Source organism: Oncorhynchus kisutch, unplaced genomic scaffold (genome assembly GCF_002021735.2).
Source record: "Oncorhynchus kisutch isolate 150728-3 unplaced genomic scaffold, Okis_V2 scaffold1535, whole genome shotgun sequence".
NCBI lineage: Eukaryota > Metazoa > Chordata > Actinopteri > Salmoniformes > Salmonidae > Oncorhynchus > Oncorhynchus kisutch.
The window spans coordinates 37,182-52,500 of record NW_022263480.1 but is presented as its reverse complement, the minus strand read 5'-3'; the positions used below and the strand labels follow the sequence as shown (position 1 = coordinate 52,500).

At 46.3% G+C, this 15,319-nt stretch overlaps 1 pseudogene; it reads left to right on the top strand.

Annotated features, from left to right (window-relative positions):
* LOC109882934 (transportin-2-like) overlaps nt 1–13,639 on the top strand; it is a 14,093-nt pseudogene extending 454 nt beyond the window's left edge.
* Nucleotides 13,640–15,319: the final 1,680 nt, after the last annotated feature.

Genomic DNA, 15,319 nt, shown 5'->3' with positions numbered 1-15,319 from the left:
TGTGATAAGAAGGCCCTGGTGCGCTCCATCGCCTGCTGGACCCTGTCCCGCTACGCCCACTGGGTGGTCAGCCAGCCCCCCGACTCCCACCTCAAACCCCTCATGACTGAACTCCTCAAGAGGATCCTGGACGGGAACAAGAGGGTTCAGGAGGCCGCCTGCAGGTGTGGGGCGGGAGCGGCTGGTGGGGAGGGTGTGTGAGGTGGGGGGGTGTGTGTGGGGGGAGAGTGGTGGGTGTGTGTGTGGGGGGGGGGGGGGGGGGGGGGGGAGTTTTTTTGGGAGAGAATAAGATGTTGAACTGGAATTCAAGGTCTTGATGAGATACGGCAATGAATTAATGTTTCCTGCTCCTCGCCCTCTGCCCCCTCCCCTTTCTCTCCTCCCTCCTCTCTCCTCCTCCCTCTCTCCCCCTCTCAGTGCGTTTGCCACCCTAGAGGAGGAGCCTGTACAGAGCTGGTTCCCTATCTGAGCTTCATTCTGGATACTCTGGTCTTCGCCTTTGGAAAATACCAACACAAGAACCTGCTCATACTGTACGACGCCATAGGAACACTGGCGGACTCCGTAGGACACCACCTCAACCAACCGGTTAGTAGGTAGTTAGGCTAGTTAAACACCCCTTCTAGTTGCCCTCAGTTTCCCATTTGGAGGGCGGCGGTTGGTTTTCGGGAGGGCGGCGGTTGGTTTTCGGGAGGGCGGCGGTTGGTTTTCGGGAGGGCGGCGGTTGGTTTCGGGAGGGCGGCGGTTGGTTTTCGGGAGGGCGGCGGTTGGTTTTCGGGAGGGCGGCGGTGGTTTTCGGGAGGGCGGCGGTTGGTTTTCGGCTCATTTGTTGTTTTACAAGTTTTAACCATATCTCTCCCCCCCCCACCTGTCTCTCTCCCCCCGTCTCTCTCCTCCCCGTCTCTCTCCTCCCCCCCACCCCTCCCCTCTCTCTCCTCCCCGTCTCTCTCCTCCCCCCCACCCCTCCCCTCTCTCTCCTCCCCGTCTCTCTCCTCCCCCCCACCCCTCGTCTCTCTCTCCTCTAGGAGTACATAGAGAAGCTGATGCCTCCTCTCATCGCCAAGTGGAATGAGTTGAAGGATGAAGACAAGGACCTGTTTCCTCTGTTAGAGTGTCTGTCCTCTGTAGCTACAGCCCTCCAGAGTGGCTTCCTGCCCTACTGTGAACCAGTCTACCAGCGCTGTGTTACACTGGTGCAGAAAACACTGGCTCAGGCTATGGTGAGATGCACACACGCACACAAAACACGCCCCAAAACCGTTATTCTTCATCCACCAAACTTTACAGTTATCACTATGCATCCTATGATGGCGCCATTTTGAAAGTCTCTGAGCTCTTCAGTAAGGCCTGCACCTGTCAGCAACGGGCTGAAATGTCCAGATCCACTCATACCTTTTGTATATATAATGTCTAAGACACACAGTTATCAGTGATTTTAAAGATTCAGTGGTTTTTGATCTTAACTCTCTCTCCCTCACCTCCCCCCAGATGTACAGCCAGCAGCCGGACCAGTACGAAGCTCCTGATAAGGACTTTATGATCGTGGCCCTGGACCTCCTCAGTGGTCTGGCTGAGGGCCTGGGGGGCCACGTTGATCAGCTAGTGTCCCGGAGCAACATCATGACACTACTGTTTCAGTGCATGCAGGTACGGAGTGTGTGTGTGTGGGGGGAGGAGGGGGGGGTTCAGTGTTAACTCTACATATGTGTGAATGACCGTTTGGTGACCACTGACCGAGACAATCTCCAAGGCATTCCTAGTCCATCTCTAAACATTTCTATAAAAACCTTGTATTCCTACTTTTATTCTGTCTCACGCTGTTGACAGGAGGTGCACTTGTTTCAGCTGCCCTGCGCACCGGGGAGGCCAAGGGTTCCCATTTTGAACCATTTCATGTGTCTGAAGGCACAAACTCTGCCTTCTCAGCGTGCCCGAAGAGCAAATCAAGTGCCCCTATAGCCTACCGTCGGCCAACCGGATTGATCAGAACACCATGTCTCATAGTAACATGAATTTGTGCGCGTGTCAGAAATAATGCAATGTAATAATGCAATGTAATAATGCAATGTAATAATGCAATGTGACTCGAGTTTCTCCATCAGCTGGAAGACGGTGTCCCTTTTTTGTCAGTCTTAGTGGAGGGGGTAGGCTGAGGGAGGGGGGCATGCTGAGGGACGGTCAGTCTTAGTGGAGGGGGCAGGCTGAGGTAGGGGGGCAGGCTGAGGGACGGACAGTCTTAGTGGAGGGGGCAGGCTGAGGGAGGGGGCAGGCTGACGGACGGTCAGTCTTAGTGGAGGGGGCAGGCTGAGGGACGGTCAGTCTTAGTGGCGGGGGGCAGGCTGAGGGACGGTCAGTCTTAGTGGAGGGGGCAGGCTGAGGGACGGTCAGTCTTAGTGGAGGGGGCAGGCTGAGGGACGGTCAGTCTTAGTGGAGGGGCAGGCTGAGGGACGGCCAGTCTTAGTGGAGGGGGCAGGCTGAGGGACGGTCAGTCTTAGTGGAGGGGGCAGGCTGAGGGGCAGTCAGGCTGAGGGACGGTCAGTGACCAGATGCAGGCCAGTCAGTCCAGTAGAATAAAGAACACATCATGTCAGTTTAATGTCACTCAGCTGGGCCTCATAAGATACACAACTGATGTTTGTTACCAGTGGATCATATAGTTCTGAAATGGTCTGAGTAGAACAGCAGGGTGACTCGACCACCGCCAGTATGCAGTGAGAATGTACTGGGCCTGTAGCCTACTGTACAACCCTCATTACTACAGAGCTGGTTTAATTGGTTCATGTTACGGAGGCTTATGTTTAAGTCATGTTTAGAATAAGACAATAATCTGACTGGTAGAACTCCTGATCTTCACTGAGGTTTGGGATCCTGTGTGTGTGTGTGTGTGGTAACAGACCCTGGCTCTATTTGATTGTATACAACCATTTTCTGTCATATATAGACAATGTAGTTAACACACACATTCTATATCTCCAGGACACCATGCCAGAGGTGAGACAGAGCTCCTTCGCCCTGCTGGGTGATCTGACCAAGGCCTGCTTCCCTCACGTCAAACCCTGCATCGGTAACGATCTATACGATCTCTCTTCTTTTCCTACTAACTGTGTAACTACCAGTCTATCATACTCCTTATGTTATCTATCGGCCTCCCTTTCTCTTCCCCTTGGCTTTCTCTCTGTGTGTGTGTGTGTGTGTGTGTGTGTGTGTCCAGCTGAGTTCATGCCTATTCTAGGGACCAACCTGAACCCAGAGTTCATCTCTGTGTGTAACAACGCTACCTGGGCCATTGGAGAGATCTGCATGCAGATGGGTGAGTCTTTCTGCATGTAGGTTTGTGCACGGAGATAATATGTACATGTGAGAGATGATCATGTTTTTATTTTATTTTGTTCTTTAACAAACAAAGCAATTGTCAGTTTCGATGCTGCTAGCATGAGTTATCTTAATGATATATTTCTCTGCTTTGATTATTTCCCTGTCTCCGTCTCTGTCTGTTTCCATCTCTGTGTCTGTTTCCATCTCTGTGTCTGTTTCCACCTGTCTCCATCTGTGTCTGTTTCCACCTCTGTCTCCATCTCTGTGTCTGTTTCCACCTCTGTCTGTAGGTGTAGAGATGCAGCCCTATGTGTCTCTGGTTCTGAACCAGCTGGTAGAGATCATCAACAGACCCAACACACCCAAGACCCTGCTGGAGAACACTGGTACACACAGATGCTGAACACACACACACACAGACACACAGATGCTGAACACACACACACACAGACACACAGATGCTGAACACACACACACACACAGACACACAGATGCTGAACACACACACACACACAGACACACAGATGCTGAACACACACACACACACACAGACACACAGATGCTGAACACACACACACACACAGACACACAGATGCTGAACACACACACACACACACACACAGACACACAGATGCTGAACACACACACACACAGACACACAGATGCTGAACACACACACACACAGACACACAGACACACAGATGCTGAACACACACACACACACACACACACACAGACACACACAGACACACAGATGCTGAACACACGCAATCATTGGGTTTGTTTGACATTGCAGCCAATGCATTTTGGGTAAAAGGTGACTGACTGACTCATCTCCAAATAATAATGAGCAGTTATTTATGATACGAACATCAGCGACGTCAAACCAGCTCTTGATTTTTAGTTGGGTGTGTTGTACACATGAGTGAGGCACCTCCCATCTTTTTCCAGCCATTACGATTGGTCGCCTGGGCTACGTGTGTCCTCAGGAGGTGGCTCCGATGCTCCAGCAGTTCATCAGACCGTGGTGAGTCTGTCACACATCTGATGACACATCTAGTCCTTCACCTCACTGATCATTCTCAACATGTTTAGATTGCCTGGTTTGTGACGCGGTGGTGTGTGTGTGTGTGTGAGACAGGTGTACGTCCCTACGGAACATCCGTGACAACGAGGAGAAAGACTCCGCCTTCAGAGGGATCTGCATGATGATTGGTGTAAACCCTGGGGGAGTGGTCCAGGTAAGAGGAAGGGAGATGGAGATGGAGAGGACAGGTACAGGGGCCCGTACCTGTCCTCTCCTAGTTGGGCCTGTCCTCTCCTAGTTGGGCCCGTACCTGTCCTCTCCTAGTTGGGCCGGTGTGGGCACTCAACCGACGTTAGGTTACCATGGTGAGCGAGCTTTGTTCCTTCATATTTCCAATAAGTACTGATGACGCATTTTATTTGTCTCTGCCTACAAATCGTCCTCCTAAAAGCTAGACTGAATCCTACAGAACTAGACTGAATCCTACAGAACTAGACTGTATCCTACAGAACTAGACTGTATCCTACAGAACTAGACGTATCCTACAGAACTAGACTGTATCCTACAGAACTAGACTGTATCCTACAGAACTAGACTGTATCCTACAGAACTAGACTGTATCCTACAGAACTAGACTGTATCCTACAGAACTAGACTGTATCCTACAGAACTAGACTGTATCCTACAGAACTAGACTGTATCCTACAGAACTAGACTGTATCCTACAGAACTAGACTGTATCCTACAGAACTAGACTGTATCCTACAGAACTACTACAGAACTAGACTGTATCCTACAGAACTAGACTGTATCCTACAGAACTCCTACAGAACTAGACTGTATCCTACAGAACTAGACTGTATCCTACAGAACTACTACAGAACTAGACTGTATCCTACAGAACTAGACTGTATCCTACAGAACTAGACTGTATCCTACAGAACTAGACTGTATCCTAAGAACTAGAACTGTATCCTACAGAACTAGACTAGACTGACCACAGAACTAGACTGTTATCTACAGAACTAGACTGTATCCTACAGACTAGACTTATCCCACAGAAATACACAGAACTGCTGTATCCTACAGAACTAGACTGTATCCTACAGAACTAGACTGTATCCTACAGAACTAGACTGTATCCTACAGAACTAGGACTGTATTCCTACAGAACTAGACTGTATCCTACAGAACTAGACTGTATCCTACAGAACTAGACTGTATCCTACAGAACTAACTGTATCTACAGAACTAGCCTGTATCCTACAGAACTAGACTGTATCCTACAGAACTAGACTGTATCCTACAGAACTAGACTGTATCCTACAGAACTACTACAGAACTAGACTGTATCTACAGAACTAGACTTATCCAAGAACTAGACTGTATCCTACAGAACTAGACTGTATCCTAACAGAACTAGACTGTATCCTACAGAACTAGACTGTATCCTACAGAACTAGACTGTATCCTACAGAACTAGACTGTATCCTACAGAACTAGACTGTATCCTACAGAACTAGACTGTATCCTACAGAACTAGACTGTATCCTACAGAACTAGACTGTATCCTACAGAACTAGACTGTATCCTACAGAATAGACTGTTATCCTACAGACTAGACTGTATCCTACAGAACTAGACTGTATCCTACAGAATAGACTGTATCCTACAGAACTAGACTGTATCCTACAGAACTAGACTGTATCCTACAGAACTAGACTGTATCCTACAGAACTACTACAGAACTAGACTGTATCCTACAGAACTAGACTGTATCCTACAGAACTAGACTGTATCCTACAGAACTAGACTGTATCCTACAGAACTAGACTGTATCCTACATGAACTAGACTGTATCCTACAGAACTAGACTGTATCCTACAGAACTAGACTGTATCCTACAGAACTAGACTGTATCCTACAGAACTAGACTGTATCCTACAGAACTAGACTGTATCTACAGAACTAGACTGTATCCTACAGAACTAGACTGGTATCCTACAGAACTAGACTGTATCTTACAGAACTTATCCTACAGAACTACTACAACTAGACTGTATCTACAGAACTACTACAGAACTAGACTGTATCCTACAGAAACTAGACTGTATCCTACAGAACTAGACTGTATCCTACAGAACTAGACTGTATCCTACAGAACTAGACTGTATCCTACAGAACTAGACTGTATCCTACAGAACTAGACTGTATCCTACAGAACTAGACTGTATCCTACAGAACTAGACTGTATCCTACAGAAGACTGTATCCTACAGAACTAGACTGTATCCTACAGAACTAGGACTGTATCCCTACAGACTGAGCTGTATCCTCAGAACTAGACTGTATCCTACAAGAACTAGACTGTATCCTACAGAACTACTACAGAACTCAGGACTGTATCCTACAGAACTAACTTCTACAGAACTAGACTGTTCCTACGAACTAGACTGTATCCTACAGAACTAAACTAGACTGTATCCTACAGAACTAGACTGTATCCTACAGAACTAGACTGTATCCTACAGAACTAGACTGTATCCTACAGAACTAGACGTATCCTACAGATAGACTGTATCCTACAGAACTAGACTGTATCCTACAGAACTAGACTGTATCCTACAGAACTAGACTGTATCCTACAGAACTAGACTGTATCCTACAGAACTAGACTGTATCCTACAGAACTAGACTGTATCCTACAGAACTACTACAGAACTAGACTGTATCCTACAGAACTAGACTGTATCCTACAGAACTAGACTGTATCCTACAGAACTAGACTGTATCCTACAGAACTAGACTGTATCCTACAGAACTAGACTGTATCCTACAGAACTAGACTGTATCCTACAGAACTAGACTGTATCCTACAGAACTAGACTGTATCCTACAGAACTAGACTGTATCCTACAGAACTCCTACAGAACTAGACTGTATCCTACAGAACTCCTACAGAACTAGACTGTATCCTACAGAACTAGACTGTATCCTACAGAACTAGACTGTATCCTACAGAACTAGACTGTATCCTACAGAACTACTACAGAACTAGACTGTATCCTACAGAACTAGACTGTATCCTACAGAACTAGACTGTATCCTACAGAACTACTACAGAACTAGACTGTATCCTACAGAAGTAGACTGTATCCTACAGAAGTAGACTGTATCCTACAGAACTAGACTGTATCCTACAGAACTAGACTGTATCCTACAGAACTAGACTGTATCCTACAGAACTAGACTGTATCCTACAGAACTAGACTGTATCCTACAGAACTAGACTGTATCCTACAGAACTAGACTGTATCCTACAGAACTAGACTGTATCCTACAGAACTAGACTGTATCCTACAGAACTAGACTGTATCCTACAGAACTAGACTGTATCCTACAGAACTACTACAGAACTAGACTGTATCCTACAGAACTAGACTGTATCCTACAGAACTAGACTGTATCCTACAGAACTAGACTGTATCCTACAGAACTAGACTGTATCCTACAGAACTAGACTGTATCCTACAGAACTACTACAGAACTAGACTGTATCCTACAGAACTAGACTGTATCCTACAGAACTACTACAGAACTAGACTGTATCCTACAGAACTAGACTGTATCCTACAGAACTAGACTGTATCCTACAGACTAGACTGTATCCTACAGAACTAGACTGTATCCTACAGAACTAGACTGTATCCTACAGAAGTAGACTGTATCCTACAGAAGTAGACTGTATCCTACAGAAGTAGACTGTATCCTACAGAAGTAGACTGTATCCTACAGAACTAGACTGTATCCTACAGAACTAGACTGTATCCTACAGAACTAGACTGTATCCTACAGAACTAGACTGTATCCTACAGAACTACTACAGAACTAGACTGTATCCTACAGAACTAGACTGTATCCTACAGAACTAGACTGTATCCTACAGAACTAGACTGTATCCTACAGAACTCCTACAGAACTAGACTGTATCCTACAGAACTCCTACAGAACTAGACTGTATCCTACAGAACTAGACTGTATCCTACAGAACTAGACTGTATCCTACAGAACTAGACTGTATCCTACAGAACTACTACAGAACTAGACTGTATCCTACAGAACTAGACTGTATCCTACAGAACTAGACTGTATCCTACAGAACTACTACAGAACTAGACTGTATCCTACAGAAGTAGACTGTATCCTACAGAAGTAGACTGTATCCTACAGAACTAGACTGTATCCTACAGAACTAGACTGTATCCTACAGAACTAGACTGTATCCTACAGAACTAGACTGTATCCTACAGAACTAGACTGTATCCTACAGAACTAGACTGTATCCTACAGAACTAGACTGTATCCTACAGAACTAGACTGTATCCTACAGAACTAGACTGTATCCTACAGAACTAGACTGTATCCTACAGAACTAGACTGTATCCTACAGAACTACTACAGAACTAGACTGTATCCTACAGAACTAGACTGTATCCTACAGAACTAGACTGTATCCTACAGAACTAGACTGTATCCTACAGAACTAGACTGTATCCTACAGAACTAGACTGTATCCTACAGAACTACTACAGAACTAGACTGTATCCTACAGAACTAGACTGTATCCTACAGAACTACTACAGAACTAGACTGTATCCTACAGAACTAGACTGTATCCTACAGAACTAGACTGTATCCTACAGAACTAGACTGTATCCTACAGAACTAGACTGTATCCTACAGAACTAGACTGTATCCTACAGAAGTAGACTGTATCCTACAGAAGTAGACTGTATCCTACAGAAGTAGACTGTATCCTACAGAAGTAGACTGTATCCTACAGAACTAGACTGTATCCTACAGAACTAGACTGTATCCTACAGAACTAGACTGTATCCTACAGAACTAGACTGTATCCTACAGAACTACTACAGAACTAGACTGTATCCTACAGAACTAGACTGTATCCTACAGAACTAGACTGTATCCTACAGAACTACTACAGAACTAGACTGTATCCTACAGAACTAGACTGTATCCTACAGAACTAGACTGTATCCTACAGAACTAGACTGTATCCTACCACGTGTTGCTGTCATCATTCTGTTTTTATTGAACCTTTATTTAACTCGGCAAGTCGGTTAAGAACAACTTCTTATTTACGATGACGACCCACCTGTTCTTGCTGCTTCCTGTTCAGTGTCTCACCGGTGAGATCAGATGTGTGTGGTGTCAGTTAGAGGAGGTTATAGGCTGTTCATGGGGAGGAGGAGGAGAACGGGGCACTTCTCTCTCTAAGGAAATGTACTTCCTACATTTAGGCTCTAGTTTACTACACAGCCTAGAAATAAATATTGATCACCTATATGTCTCCGTCTGAAAATCATCCCTCTCCTTAAAGGTAGGCTGTAAAAATAGCTCAAGAGAAGGTCTATCCAACTGCGTTCTCTTCAAACGACATCTAACACATTGATGTAGCCCGGTAATACAGACCGGCTAATACAGACCGGCTAATACAGACCGGCTAATACAGACCGGCTAATAGAATGGGTCAGGTGACCGTCTCTGGTCAGTTAACCTGTTGAAGTTGTTTTGGTTGATATTGCCTGTCGGGTGCTGAGTTGCTGCAACCATGTCTGGCAAGTGAGCTGCGTTACACACCTAGAATCACATTGTAGCACTGCGGTTGGGTTTGGGACCAGGTGTTGGGAGTCAGACAGGAAGTCGGCAGCAGGGGTTGTGGTATGAAGAGAACAGTCCTCAACATGGAGACACGGTCCTTCTGTAGGTTGAAATGACAGAATGTGTCTCTCTGCAGGACTTCATCTTCTTCTGCGATGCCGTGGCGTCCTGGGTCAGCCCTAAAGACGACCTGAGAGACATGTTCTACAAGGTGTGTGGAGGACCCAAAGCTCTGTCCCAGAAGGCACCTGGTTCCCTTGATCTGCACGTCTGTAGTGTACAGTGGAAGGGAGAGGCTGCCGTTTAGGACACATGCTGGGAAAAGCTTTGCTTGGCCCAGATCCGTGTGTGTCTCTCTGTGTGTGTCTCTCTGTGTGTGTGTGTGTGTGTGTGTGTGTCTCTCTGTGTGTGTGTGTGTGTGTGTGTGTGTGTCTCTCTGTGTGTGTGTGTGTGTCTCTCTCTGTGTGTGTGTGTGTGTCTCTCTGTGTGTGTGTGTCTCTGTGTGTGTGTGTGTGTGTGTGTGTCTCTGTGTGTGTGTGTGTGTGTGTGTGTCTCTGTGTGTGTGTGTGTGTGTCTCTGTGTGTGTGTGTGTGTGTGTGTCTCTGTGTGTGTGTGTGTGTCTCTGTGTGTGTGTGTGTGTGTGTGTCTCTGTGTGTGTGTGTGTGTGTGTCTCTCTGTGTGTGTGTGTGTGTCTCTCTCTGTGTGTGTCTCTCTGTGTGTGTGTGTGTATAGACTGTATGATAGTGGGATGTTAACCATAATAGTAGAGAATTATTTCAGACATCGTTTCTGTTGTCATTTCTTTGTTGAGGAATCAAAGTATTTTCTCTCCCCCCCCCCCCCCAGATCCTCCATGGTTTTAAGGACCAGGTAGGAGAGGAGAACTGGCAGCAGTTCTCAGAACAGTTTCCCCCCCAGCTGAAGGAGAGACTGTCTGCCTGCTACGGCGTGTAGAAACCCCCCCCTAACCTAACATCAGGTACACACTCACTTTAAATAGGACCATTCCAATGTTCATTCTGTCACACTTTTAGATGGCACTTCCTGGTTGTGATCTTTCTGGCTATTTCCCTCTCTCTTTCCCTCTCTCTTTCCCTCTCCCTCTCTCTTTCCCTCTCTTTCCCTCTCTCTTTCCCTCTCTCTCCCCCTTTTTCCCTCTCTCTCCCCCTCTTTCCCTCTCTCTCCCCCTCTTTCCCTCTCTCTCCCCCTCTTTCCCTCATGCTCTCACCCTCTTTCCCTCATGCTCTCACCCTCTTTCCCTCATGCTCTCACCCTCTTTCCCTCTCTCTCCCCCTCTTTCCCTCTCTCTCCCCCTCTTTCCCTCTCTCTCCCCCTCTTTCCCTCTCTCTCACCCTCTTTCCCTCGCTCTCACCCTCTTTCCCTCGCTCTCACCCTCTTTCCCTCGCTCTCACCCTCTTTCCCTCACGCTCTCACTCTCTTTCCCTCTCCCTCTCTCTCCAGGTGAGCCAGTAGTAGAGGAGGAAGGTGAAAAGGAATCTCATCCATCTGTGTTAATGCCCTGAACTGATCTGGGGGAGGGGGAGAGGGACCCATCACGCCATTGGCTGCTCCCCCTGACAGACGGCCCCCACGCCCTATGTATTTCTCCATAGCGGGAGGGTGGGCGGGACTTGGGGAGGGACAGGGGGACACCTCTAGATTAAAGATTAAGGGGACCCAACCAACACAGAGAAACCAACTAAGGTAGGGACAGATAGAGGGGGGTACCTACATTCAGAAGGAAAATGTTCCAACGCAGAAACGGGTAGGGACAGATAGAGAATGAAGAGTGAGGGAAAGAGGGGTAGGTAGAGGCCAGCTAGACTACAGTAGAGAGGGGTAGGTAGAGGCCAGCTAGACTACAGTAGAGAGGTAGGTAGGGGCCAGCTAGACTGCAGTAGAGAGGGGTAGGTAGGAGCCAGCTAGACTACAGTAGAGAGGGGTAGGTAGAGGCCAGCTAGACTACAGTAGAGAGGTAGGTAGGGGCCAGCTAGACTGCAGTAGAGGGGTAGGTAGAGGCCAGCTAGACTACAGTAGAGAGGGGTAGGTAGGGGCCAGCTAGACTACAGTAGGTAGGGGCCAGCTAGACTACAGTAGAGAGGTAGGTAGGGGCCAGCTAGACTACAGTAGAGAGGTAGGTAGGGGCCAGCTAGACTACAGTAGAGAGGGGTAGGTAGGGGCCAGCTAGACTGCAGTAGAGAGGGGTAGGTAGAGGCCAGCTAGACTGCAGTAGAGAGGGGTGGGTAGGTAGGGTCCAGCTAGACTGCAGTAGAGAGGGGTGGGTAGGTAGGGTCCAGCTAGACTGCAGTAGAGAGGGGTAGGTAGAGAGGCCAGCTAGACTACAGTAGAGAGAGGTAGGTAGGGGCCAGCTAGACTACAGTAGAGAGAGGTAGGTAGGGGCCAGCTTGACTGCAGTAGAGAGAGGTAGGTAGGGGCCAGCTTGACTACAGTAGAGAGAGGTAGGTAGGGGCCAGCTTGACTACAGTAGAGAGAGGTAGGTAGGGGCCAGCTAGACTACAGTAGAGAGGGGTAGGTAGGGGTCAGCTTGACAACAGTGAGGTAGGTAGGGGCCAGCTTGACTACAGTAGAGCGAGGTAGGTAGGGGCCAGCTAGACTGTAGTAGAGAGGTAGGGGCCAGGTAGACTGCAGTAGAGAGGTAGGTAGGGGCCAGCTAGACGACAGAAGAGAGAGGTAGGTAGAGAGGCCAGCTAGACTATAGTAGAGAGAGGTAGGTAGAGGCCAGCTAGACTACAGAAGAGGGAAAGAGACTTAACAGATTTAAATCAGACTGTAGAAAACAATCCACCACACAGAGAGCCATAGACAGAGAGACTGACAGACACTCCCACAGTAAGACACGCACACTTGCAATACCTAGAGCTTTGTGTAGATGGCGCTGTTACACTAGTCAGACTCTGACACTACCAGTAAGGGATTAACAGTCAGTGAGGGACAGACAGCGTGTTGGGGACAGACAGCGTGTTGGGGACAGACAGGTAGGTGTCTAGCCTCTGTTTATTTCTGGGAGATAGCTGTTTTTTTCCGGGGTAAAGGATCTTCTATATGAATTAATATTCCTCCTGTTACTCGATCACTGGTTCACTGCTGATCTCTCCTCCACCAAGCATGTTTTGGTTTCTGTCCTTTTCCCTAAGGAATGCTTTCTTCCATATAACTATCATGAGATAATTCTCATGTTCTCTTCTAGATAGACGGGGGATAACTAACCTCTTGGTTCATACGAGTCATCATTATAAGAGGGAGAGAAATAGGGGCTTAAATAATACCTGTTATTCTTAGGTAAAGTTAGGAAACTACAGATCACAGCCTCTCGCCTCTAGTTGTACCTGTTTGTGTGCCGTGTCTGAGTTTGTTTACCTATTGTTTACTGTACGTGACACTGTTGATTGTTTTTAAATAAGGTAACGATTTAACACTTGACTCCTCCCACCCTATTGTCCTCCACCTGTAAACTGTGACCAACTGTGTGTTGCCATAGTGATATCTTGAGGAAAGAGATTAAACCCAGAATTGTTTATCCTGATAACGTGTTACAGGAGGTCCAGATTCTGTTGCTTTTTGTTTATTATTTTTTAATTTGCTGCTACTGTTTTTTTTTTAGTTTCCATGGTGAGCTTAAATGAACACAAACAACACATTTGTTTATTTTTATTTTTGTGGTTTTGCACTTTTAATTTTTTATTTTTGTATTAAGGATTTTTTAAAACTTCCCTCATAAAGGACATCTGAATTTACCGTCCGTGTTCTATTGTCTCTTACTTACTGGGAAAACAGAAGCTCTGTTGTCTCTTACTTACTGGGAAAACAGAAGCTCTGTTGTCTTACTTACTGGGAAAACAGAAGCTCTGTTGTCTCTTACTTACTGGGAAAACAGAAGCTCTATTGTCTTACTTACTGGGAAAACAGAAGCTCTGTTGTCTCTTACTTACTGGGAAAACAGAAGCTCTATTGTCTCTTACTTACTGGGAAAACAGAAGCTCTGTTGTCTCTTACTTACTGGGAAAACAGAAGCTCTGTTGTCTCTTACTTACTGGGAAAACAGAAGCTCTGTTGTCTTACTTACTGGGAAAACAGAAGCTCTGTCTCTTACTTACTGGGAAAACAGAAGCTCTATTGTCTTACTTACTGGGAAAACAGAAGCTCTGTTGTCTCTTACTTACTGGGAAAACAGAAGCTCTATTGTCTCTTACTTACTGGGAAAACAGAAGCTCTATTGTCTTACTTACTGGGAAAACAGAAGCTCTGTTGTCTCTTACTTACTGGGAAAACAGAAGCTCTATTGTCTTACTTACTGGGAAAACAGAAGCTCTATTGTCTTACTTACTGGGAAAACAGAAGCTCTATTGTCTCTTACTTACTGGGAAAACAGAAGCTCTATTGTCTCTTACTTACTGGGAAAACAGAAGCTCTATTGTCTCTTACTTACTGGGAAAACAGAAGCTCTATTGTCTCTTACTGGGAAAACAGAAGCTCTGTTGTCTCTTACTGGGAAAACAGAAGCTCTATTGTCTCTTACTTACTGGGAAAACAAAAGTAGGAATACGAAAGTGGCAAATAAAAAGTTAGTGAAACTGCGAGTAATCTGCACTTTTACAGCGACTGACTGTGTACGTTTTGTATTTTCTAGGGAGACGAGGTTGTAGCTGGAACTAGCCTACTGTGTGTGTGAGAATAGTGTTGTCCTTTTAACTTGTCTTCACTTTGTTCCAAGATAAGAGCACAATGTCCCTCCAACAGGACAGCGGAGCGAGGACTCATACAGACAGACGGCAACATCCTCCGTCCCAAATGCCACTCTATTCCCTATATATATATTCCTCATAGGGCTCTGGTCAAAAGTAGTGCATTTTAAAGGGAATGTTGCCGTTTTGTATGCAGGCACAGACACCATAGAGTTAGAGGATGCACATGAACAGAAACCGTTATTGAACATGTGCCCTCTAGCCAACTTCATGTACAGTATAGACCGCTGTGAGGCCCAGCACCTTTTTAAAGACAATGTTTCCCACGTTCGTGGAGACCGCATTCACGGTAAACGCTGCTTATGTCAGCTCAATTGGAAATGACCTTTAAATGTCATGAGGCAGATCTAATGAGGATTTGAATGAATCCCAGCCTTAGTGTCATTAAAGGGGACGTTCAGTATTTTGGACTTCGGCTTTTAAAGTTAGCTGAAGTTTTTAGTGGCTGTAAAAAGAAATCGAACCAGGGACTTCAGTTTCTCCTGAACCATTGAACACTTTCAGGGTGAGGAACAATCTAACATTAAGTTGTA